Source organism: Colletes latitarsis, unplaced genomic scaffold (genome assembly GCF_051014445.1).
Source record: "Colletes latitarsis isolate SP2378_abdomen unplaced genomic scaffold, iyColLati1 scaffold0062, whole genome shotgun sequence".
NCBI lineage: Eukaryota > Metazoa > Arthropoda > Insecta > Hymenoptera > Colletidae > Colletes > Colletes latitarsis.
The window spans coordinates 52,099-63,103 of record NW_027488412.1 but is presented as its reverse complement, the minus strand read 5'-3'; the positions used below and the strand labels follow the sequence as shown (position 1 = coordinate 63,103).

At 12.6% G+C, this 11,005-nt stretch overlaps 2 long non-coding RNA genes across 2 annotated transcripts in view; one reads left to right on the top strand and one right to left on the bottom strand.

Moving 5' to 3' along the window:
- LOC143351049 (uncharacterized) overlaps window positions 1–3,807 on the bottom strand; it is a 39,570-nt gene extending 35,763 nt beyond the window's left edge. The window contains exon 1 of the long non-coding RNA XR_013081441.1: window positions 707–3,807. This is a non-coding gene — a long non-coding RNA (uncharacterized LOC143351049). The remainder of the gene's footprint in view (window positions 1–706) is intronic.
- LOC143351050 (uncharacterized) overlaps window positions 1–10,684 on the top strand; it is a 48,410-nt gene extending 37,726 nt beyond the window's left edge. The window contains exon 2 of the long non-coding RNA XR_013081442.1: window positions 5,909–10,684. This is a non-coding gene — a long non-coding RNA (uncharacterized LOC143351050). The remainder of the gene's footprint in view (window positions 1–5,908) is intronic.
- The last annotated feature ends 321 nt before the right edge of the window (window positions 10,685–11,005 follow it).

Genomic DNA, 11,005 nt, shown 5'->3' with positions numbered 1-11,005 from the left:
TTTATCTTTATCTTTAACTTTATGATTAAGATTTATATTATTTGGATGAAGTGTAAATTTAAATTATATATTAATTCATTTAGTTCCATTAAATACACCTATATTTTTAATAAATTTTATAGTATTAATTGAATTAATTAGAAATATTATTCGTCCATGAACATTATCTATTCGATTAACTGCTAATATATTAGCAGGTCATTTATTATTATCTTTAATAGGATCATCAATAAATAATTTAATATTATTATTTTTACCTTTAATTATTATTGTACAAAATATATTATTTATTTTAGAAATTTCAGTTTCTATAATTCAATCATATGTATTTTCAATTTTAAGTTTATTATATTTTAATGAATCTAATTAAAATTAAATATTAAAATGATAAATTCAAATCATCCTTTTCATTTAGTTACATTAAGACCATGACCTTTAATAACTTCTTTATCTTTAATAAATTTATTAATAAGAATATTAAATTGATTTATATTAAATAAATTATTTTTTATATTATTAAATATATTAATTTTAATAATAATAATATTTCAATGATGACGAGATATTATTCGGGAAAGAACTTATCAAGGATTTCATACATTAAAAGTAATAATAATAATAAAATTTAGAATAATTTTATTTATTATTTCAGAATTATTTTTTTTTATTTCAATATTTTGAACTTATTTCCATAGATGTATTTCACCTAATATTGAAATTGGTAATTTATGACCTCCTAAAAATATTTTAATATTTAATCCTTATGATATTCCATTATTAAATTCAATTATTTTAATTTCATCTGGATTTATAATTACTTTAAGTCATAATTTATTATTAAATAATAAATTAAGATATAGTAAATTTTGATTATTATGTACAATTTTATTAGGAATTTATTTTTCATTATTACAATATTTAGAATATAATGAATCAAAATTTTGTATTAATGATAGAATTTTTGGATCTATTTTTTATTTATTAACAGGATTTCATGGAACACATGTAATTATTGGTATTTTATTTTTAATAACATGTTTATTTCGTATATCAATTAATCATTTTTCTAAAATTCATCATTTTCATTTTGAAGCTTCATCTTGATATTGACATTTTGTAGATATTATTTGATTATTTGTTTATATATTTATTTATTGATGAATATATTAAATTAATTAATATATATATATATAGTATAAAAATTATTACGATTAACTTCCAATTAAAAAATTTATTAATAATAATATATATAATTTTTAATTATATATTTATATTATTTATTATTATATTTATTTGTTTATTATTAACATTTATAAATTTATATTTTAAAATAAGGTATAAAAAAAATCGAGAAAAAATTTTACCAATTGAGTGTGGATTTGATCCTTTATCTAATAGACGATTACCATTTTCTAATAATTTTTTTTTAATTTCATTAATTTTTTTAATTTTTGATGTTGAAATTATATTAATTTTACCATTAATTTTTGTAATAAAAGAATTTATATCTTTAATTTCAATAATTATATTTATATATTTTTTATTAATATTAATTATTGGATTATTAATAGAATGATATTTAGGTTATTTAAATTGATTAAATTAATTTATTATATAGATTAATTTTAATAATCAAATTTTTAATTCGAAATTAAATGTAAATTTTTACTTTATATAATTTTTAATTTGGATATTAGTTAATATAATAACATTTAAATTGCATTTAAAAATTTAATAAATAAATTATTAATATCTAAATTTAATTGAAACCAAAAAATTAGAGGTAAATTATTGTTAATAATTTAATTGAATTAAATATTCCAATTAAAAATTATTAATTTTTATTATTTATAAATAAAATTAATTTATATTATTTTTATATTGAAAATATAATATTTTGTTTAAATTATATAAATTTGAAATATAATAATTTAAGCTTCTAACTTAAAAATTAATGATTATTCATTAATATTTCTATTTAAAAAATTTATTTATCTTAATATTTTCAATATTATACTTTTATATTTAAGCTATTTAAATAATTTATAAAATTCAAATAAATAATAATAATATAATAATATAAAAATTTATAATAACAATAAATTCTAACTTATTAAATATATATTTATTATTAAATATATTAAATATATATATTAATTTCAATATATATATACCTATAGATCTTTCAAATCATCCTTTTTCTATTAAAATTTCATATTTATATATAATATTAAATAAATTTTTATATCTATATTTAAATATATATATAGAAAAAAATATTGTTATAATAAAATTTATTAAATTTTTAAATAAATATATATTGAAATTATACATTAATAAACTAATTCAAAATCCATAAATATAAAAATTTAAAATTATTATTTTATCTAATATATATATATTAAATAAATATTTAATATAAATTAATTTAAATATATTATATCTAAAAAAAAAAGATAATATTAATAATATTATTATACAAAAAATTATTAATTTATTTTCTTTAAAATAAATTATAGGAATAAAATTATTATTAAAAAATATTAATCATAAAATTATTCGAATTCTATACCTAATTGTTAATATTATTGAAATAATAAAAATTAAATAAAAAATATAATTTAATTTTTTATTTATAAATATTTCAATAATTAAATCTTTTGAATAAAATCCAGATAAAAATGGAAATCCTATTAATATAATTAAACTTAAAATTATAATTAATCTTTTTATTGGTGTAATTATTAATATATTACCATATTTACGAATATCTTGATTATTATTTATTAAATGAATAAAATCTCCAGCACATAAAAATATTAATGATTTAAATAAAGCATGAATAATTATATGAAAAAATGCTAATTCATAATAATTAATACTTAAAGTTAATATTATTAAACCTAATTGTCTTAATGTTGATAAAGCAATAATTTTTTTTAAATCATATTCAAAATTAGCTATTAATCTTGCTATAAAAGTTGTTATTAAAGAAATGTATAATATATATATATTAATATTTATATTTATTATAAATAATTTATTATATCGAATTAATAAATATACACCTGCAGTAACTAATGTTGATGAATGAACTAATGAAGAAACTGGAGTAGGGGCTGTTATAGCAGCAGGTAATCATAAAGAAAAAGGTATTTGAGCACTTTTAGTTATAGCTGTTAAAATTAATATAAAATTTAATATATTGTTATAAAAATTATTATTATAAATTAATCCATTTCAAGATCCTAAATTTATAAATATACAAATTATTAATAATAATCTAACATCTCCAATTCGATTACATAAAATTGTTAAAAATCCTGAATTATATGAATTATAATTTTGATAAAAAATAATTAAACAATAAGAAATTAATCCTAAACCATCCCAACCTAATATAATTCTAAAAATATTTGGACTTAAAATTATTAAACATATTGAAATTACAAATAATATTACTAAATAAATAAATCGTTTAATAAAAATTTCTGATTTTATATATTCAATTCTATATAATATTACTATAGAAGAAATTAATATTACAATTCTTAAAAAAATTAATCTTATATAATCTAAAAAAATTAAAAATTCAATTTTTATTCTATTAAAATTTAATATTAATCATTCAATATATATATTAAATTTAAATATATAAAAATATATTCCTATAATTATTAATATAAAACTTAAAATTAATATAAATAAACTATAAATAATTATTAATAATATAATTTAAAGTATTTTTATACATCATTGAATCCACAATTCAATATTTTTATTTAAACTATTTAAATTGATTTTTAATTATATATATATTATATATTAATATATATATATATACATATATTAATATATATATATATATATATTAATTTAAATTTAAATAAATATTTTTATTACAATTAAATTATATAAATAAATCTAAATTTAAAAATATAAAATTTAAAGGTAATCAATGTAAAATAATTACTAAAAATTCTAAAAACTTAAAATTCTTAATTTTTAAATAAAAATTTATTTTTCCATGATTTATATATCTAAATAAATATAAAGAATAAATAAATCTTAAAAATCTAATTAATATTAATATAAAAATTAATGAATTACATCAATTATATAAAATTATTATAGTAAAAATTTCTCTAATTAAATTTAATGATAAAGGAGCAGATATATTAGAAGAACATAATAAAAATCATAATAATGATATTTTTGAAGTAATATTAATAATACCTTTATTAATAATTATTAATCGACTATTTGTTTCTTTATAAAATAAATTTACTATATAAAATAATCCTGATGAACATAAACCATGAGAAATTATTGTTAAATAACATCTATATAAACTTAAATTTTTTAAAGTTATTAATCTACTAATTAAAATACTTATATGAACTACTGAAGAGTATGCAACTAAAATTTTTATATCAATTTGACGTAAACATAAAATTCTTAAAATAATACCTCCAGTTATACTAATAATTATAATATAAATTTTAATAAATATTAAATTATTGTAAAAAATTAAAATAAATCGTAATAATCCATATGTTCCTAATTTTAATATAATAGAAGCTAAAATTATTGAACAATATACAGGAGCTTCTACATGAGCTTTTAATAATCAATTATGTATACCAAAAATTGGAATTTTAACTAAAAAAGATAAAATTATAAATATAAATAGATAATTATTACAAATAAATAATTCTATTTCTATTATATTAAATATAATATAATTTTTATTTAAAATTATTAAAAATAAAAATAATAAAAGTGGTAAAGAAAAAAATAAAGTATAAAATATTAAATATATTCTCGCTAAAATTCGTATTTCACCTATTCCTCAATAAATAATTATTAAAAATATTAAAATTAATCTAACTTCAAAAAAAAAATAAAATATTAAAACATTATTAGATATAAAAAATAAAATTAAATTAATTAATAAAATTAATAAAAAATTAATAAATAAATTAAAATTAATTATTTTTAATCTTAATGATATAATAATAATACTAAAAATTCATAATCTTAAAATAATCATTATAAAAGAATAATTATTTAATCTAAAATTAAATCTATATTTATTTCATTCAATAAATAAATCATAATTTATAATTAATATAATTAATATTATATTAATTAAATTTCTTATTATAAATTTATATTTATAAAAATTATATATATAAATTAAAGCAAATGTATTAAATAAAATTATTATTACCATATTAAATTTAATTATTTTAATATTTTAATTATTATTACCATATTAAATTTATTATTCTAATATTTTGATTCCCATATTTATATATTAAATTAATAATTAAAGATAAACCTAATACTCTTTCACAAATAGAAAATACAATATAGAATAAAAATAATCATTCATCAAAATATATAATTTTTAAATAGATAGTTATTACAATATTTAATATAATTATAAATTCAATTCTAATTAAAATTATTAATAATGAATCTTTAAATTTAAAAATTAATACTACTCCTAAAAATATTATTAAATAAAAAAAGTGATAATTAAATAATATATCACCAATAAAATCATATTTTATATATTTATTTTGAATATTTAAAATTAAATTAAGTTTTATAGTTTATTTAAAACATTAATTTTGTAAATTAAAAAAAATAATATTTATTTAAAACAATCTTAATTTTCAAAAAAAAAAAGAATATTTTATCTTTAATTCCCAAAATTAATATTTTAAATAAACTATTTTTTGTTAATTTATAAATGATAATTTTAATTTTAAAATGATAATAATAATACCAAAAATAATAATTTTAATTAAATTAATTATTGTTTCAAATTTAATTATATTAATTAGATTTTCAATAATAAAAGTTAATTTACACCCATTAATATTTATAATAATTTTAGTTTTTTATATTATAAATATATTATTATTAATTAATTTAGATATAAATATAAATATATATAGTTATATAATTTTTATTTCAATAATTGGAGGATTAATAATTATATTTATATATTTTACTAGATTAATTAATAATTATAAGATAATTATATTTACTTATGAATATTATTCAATTTTATTAATATATATTATTATAATTTTAATTATAATTTATACATATTATAATTATATTTCAATTGATTTTATAATAAATAAAATTATATTTAAAAATATTAATTATTCAATTAAATTATTATATAAATTTCCTAATTGTATTTTTATTTTTATTTCAATTACTTATTTAATTTATTGTTTAAATTTAATTATAAAAATATCATTAATTAAATTTAAATCATTACGAAAAATTAAAAATTAATAATATAAAAAATATTATATTTAATTAATGAAAAATAAATTCATTAAATTATTTAAAGTTAATTCATTACTTAAAATTTTTAATAATTCATTAATTATTTTACCAACTCCATTAAATATTAATATTTTATGAAATTTTGGATCATTATTAGGATTATATTTAATAATTCAGATTATTTCAGGGTTATTATTATCATTACATTATTGTCCAAATATTAATTATGCTTTTGAAAGAGTTATTCATATTATAAAAGATGTTAATAAAGGTTGATTAATTCGTTTAATTCATATAAATGGAGCTTCAATATATTTTATTTGTATATATATACATATTGGACGAAATATCTATTATCATTCATTTAAATCAATTAATGTATGATTTATTGGAATTATAATTTTATTACTTTCTATAGCTACGGCTTTTTTAGGGTATGTATTACCATGAGGACAAATATCTTTTTGAGGTGCAACTGTAATTACAAATTTATTATCCGCATTACCATATATTGGGCAAGATATTGTTGAATGAATTTGAGGAGGATTTTCAATTAATAATGCAACATTAAATCGTTTTTATTCATTTCATTTTATTTTACCTTTAATTATTATATTTATAGTAATTTTACATTTATTTTATTTACATTTAAATGGATCAAATAACCCAATAGGTATAGATAGTAATATCTATAAAATTCCTTTTTATCCTTATTTTTTCATTAAAGATATTATAGGATTCATTTTAATTTTATATATTAATTTTATTATTGTTACACAAATTCCTTATTATTTAAGTGACCCAGATAATTTTATTATAGCAAATTCTATAATTACACCAGAACATATTAAACCAGAATGATATTTTTTATTTGCATATTCAATTTTACGAGCTATTCCAAATAAATTAGGAGGAGTATTAATGTTATTTATATCAATTTTAATTTTATATTTTTTACCAATTATTAATAATTATAATATTAAATCAAGTAAATTTTATCCAATTAATAAAATTATGTTTTGAATATTTGTTAATGTATTTATTTTATTAACTTGATTAGGTAGTCAATTAATTGAATATCCTTACACTAATTTAAGACAATTATTTTCATTATTATATTTCTCATATTTTTTATTAAATTCAATATTTAATAAATTTTGAGATAATATTATTATATTAAAATTTTAAATAAAATAAACATAAAATTTTAAGTTTATGAGCTTGAATTAAGCATATATTTTGAAAATATAAGATAGAATATTATAAACTTCTATAAACTTAAATTTTATAATAATAATTATATTTATATAATTATTAAATTACAAATTAAAAATTTATTTAATATTTTAATTTATAATATAATATTAGAAAATTGTTTAAATATAAAAATAAAAAATAAATATATTAAAGTTATAGGTAAAAAAGTTTTTCAACATAAATATATTAATTCATCATATCGAATACGAGGTAAAACTCCACGTATTCAAATAATTAATAATAAATGAAAATAATAAATTAATAAAAATTTAATTGAATATATATCAAATCCAAAAAATATAATACTTAAAATTATTCTTGCAAATCTAATTCTTAAATATTCAGCTATAAAAATTATAGTAAATTGTCTTCTAAAATATTCAGTATTAAATCCAGAAATTAATTCTGATTCACCTTCAATTAAATCAAATGGTGTACGATTTAATTCTATTAATATATTTAATATAAATATTAAATATAAAGGAAATAAAAGAATGCAAAATTTAATATATTTTTGAAAAATAATAAAATTGTAAAAAGATATATTTTCAGTTAATAATATTATAATTAATAATATTAAGAATAATCTAATTTCATAAGAAATAGATTGTGCAATAGATCGAATTGATCCTAACATAGAATAGTTAGAATTTGAAGATCATCCTATAATTATTATAGGAAAAACACTAAATCTTAAAATTCTTAATATAAATAAAATTGAAAAATTATTATTATATAAATTAAAATAAAAAGGTGTTACTAATCATAATATAAAAGATAAAATTAAAATTAATATAGGACAAAATATATATTGATAAAAATTTGAATTTTTTAAAATAAAAAATTCTTTAAATAATAATTTTATAGCATCATTAATTGGTTGAAATAATCCTATAAATCCAGATTTATTTGGACCTTTTCGATCTTGAATATAACCTAAAATTTTTCGTTCATATAATGTTAAAAATGCAACAGCTATTAAATTTATTAAAATTAATAAAAATAAATAAATTAAACTTATATATATATAATTTAATAAAGAATAAATTATTATTTATATAATAAATTATATTTATACTAAATTCTAAATTTAATTGCACTAATTTGCTAAAATAATTAATAAAAATATTTATTAATTAATAAAAAATTATTTTAAATATAGAGTCCTTTCGTACAAAAATATTTATTTTTATTAAAGATAGAAACCGATCTGGCTTACGCCGATCTGAACTCAAATCATGTAAGATTTTAAAAGTCGAACAGACTTAATTTTTAAACTACTGCATTTAAAATTTATCTTAATTCAACATCGAGGTTGTAATCATCTTTATTAATATGATCTTTCCAAAGATATTACACTGTTATCCCTAAGGTAATTTATCTATTAATTTTTAATAAAATTCATTTATTTAAACAATAATTATTGATTATTAATTATTTTAAAGTTTAATAAATTTAAATATCCTCCCAATAAAATATAATTTTATTAATATCAATTTAAAATATTAATATTAATAAAATTATATAAAATTCTATAGGGTCTTATCGTCCCTTAATATTATTTAAGCATTTTTACTTAAAATTAAAATTTAATTTTTATAATAAAGATAGTTTATATTTCATTAACTCTTTCATACAAGATTCCAATTAAAAACCTATTTATTATGCTACCTTTGTACAGTCAAAATACTGCAGCTATTTAAAATTTAATTCATTGAGCAGAATTGACTTTAAATTATTAACAAAAAGACATGTTTTTGATAAACAGGTGAATATAATTTTTGCTTAATTCCTATATTATATTTATAAATTAAATAAATATATTAATATAATAAAATTTACTAATTTTATCATTATAAATTAATTTAATTTAATTTTAATTAATTTTTTTTTATTAATTTATATTTTATTAATAAATCTTTAAATATTTAAATTTTATAAATTATTAAATTTTTTTTAATATTAACAAATTTTATGAATATAAATATATTTAAATAAATATTTTAAATAATAATTTTAAAATTAAAGTTTATCCCATAATTTTTTTATATTTAATAAATTTTATTTTATTATAAAATAAATTTTTATTAAATATATGAATTAAATTCATTTCAAAAAAAACTAGATATCAATAAAATCGAATAACGTATAATTTCTAAATAAATATTAATAATTAATTATTTTACATAAAAAATTATATTTATTTAGCTCTTTTATTTTCGAGAAATATATATATATATATAATTATAATTAATAAACCCTGATACAAAAGGTACAAAAATAATTTTTTTTTTTATTTAAAATTATTTAAAACTTTTACAATACTTATTAATATAAAAAATTTATTTAAAATATTTACTTAAACAAATTTATATTTAAAATTACTTTAATTATTATTAAATTAAATTAAACTTTAAAATAATATATATATATATATATATATATTATATATATATTATATATATAAAATAAATATTTTTAGAATAAAAATTATTATTTAAATTTATTTAAAAATAAATTATTAATTAATTATTTACTCTTAAACTAAAAACATTTTCCAATACTTTTACTTTGTTACGACTTTTTCCAATTTTTATATGAAAATGACGGGCGATTTGTACATTAAATTTACAACTTTCAATAATTTTAATTTAAAATTATTTACTTTTAAATCCTTTTTAAAATTTATATTAAAATAAATTATCCTTAAATATAAATTTTATTGTAACTCATTAAATCTTAATTATTCTACATTTTGATTTGAATTATAATTTAAATTAAATTTAATAAAAATATTTTTATTAAAATTTTTAAAAACAACAATACATAAAAATTAAATTAAGTAAATCTTATCGTGGATCATCAAATTAATTCACAAGTTCCTCTAAAATATTATTTAACCGCCAAATATTTTAATTTTAATGATTAACATTTAATAATCAATTGCATAATTTCTTTTTTAATAATAGGGTATCTAATCCTAGTTTTTAATAAAATTTACAAAATAACTAAATTTAATAAATAAATTTAAAATTATATTATTATTTCACTAAAATTATAATTAATTATTTATTTAATTTTTTTTTATTAAATTTATTTAAAATTGTTATTATTAATTTATAGATGTAGTTTAACCGCAGATGCTGGCACTAAATTATCTTCTATTAATTTTTTTTCCCTAAATAAAATTTTCATTTATTTTTTAATTATAAAATTTAAATAATTTTTATAAATTTTATTTAAAAATTCATAATAAAAAAAAAATTTATATAAATATTAAAATAATTAATTAATAATAAAACTAAAATTAAATTTTTATTAAAACTTTTAATTTTTAATTAAATCTTTTCATCGTAATAGAAAAATTTTATAATAAACTAAAATTTTATCAATTGAATGATTTTAATTTCATTATTAAGTAAATTTTTTTATA